This window comes from Charadrius vociferus, unplaced genomic scaffold (assembly GCF_000708025.1).
Source record: "Charadrius vociferus isolate BGI_N301 unplaced genomic scaffold, ASM70802v2 scaffold1, whole genome shotgun sequence".
Lineage (NCBI taxonomy): Eukaryota > Metazoa > Chordata > Aves > Charadriiformes > Charadriidae > Charadrius > Charadrius vociferus.
Window position 1 is genome coordinate 6,858,118 of NW_009647680.1, and position 337 is coordinate 6,858,454.

Genomic DNA, 337 nt, shown 5'->3' on the forward strand with positions numbered 1-337 from the left:
ACCCAGGATCTCCAGGTGTGGAAAATGGTGCTTCTCACCAATCCTTTTCTCAGAAGGACATTCCTCCAGTCTTGATCTGGGACACTCAAAATCTACCCAAACACCATCTTCAGCACCACTGACGACCATTTGCCTATAGATTGCCAAGGAATATTCTGTTGTGACTTCTTGAACCTTTTAAGTCTGCAAAGACTCAATGTTCAGATCGATTGCCAAATTACCTTAATTTAACAATTGATTTTGCCTCAAATGAATTGTGGTAACAGTCCATATGTTTACTCTTAATCTATGGCAAACTCCTCTTTTACTGGAAAGGAAATTAAATTGCACTACCTTT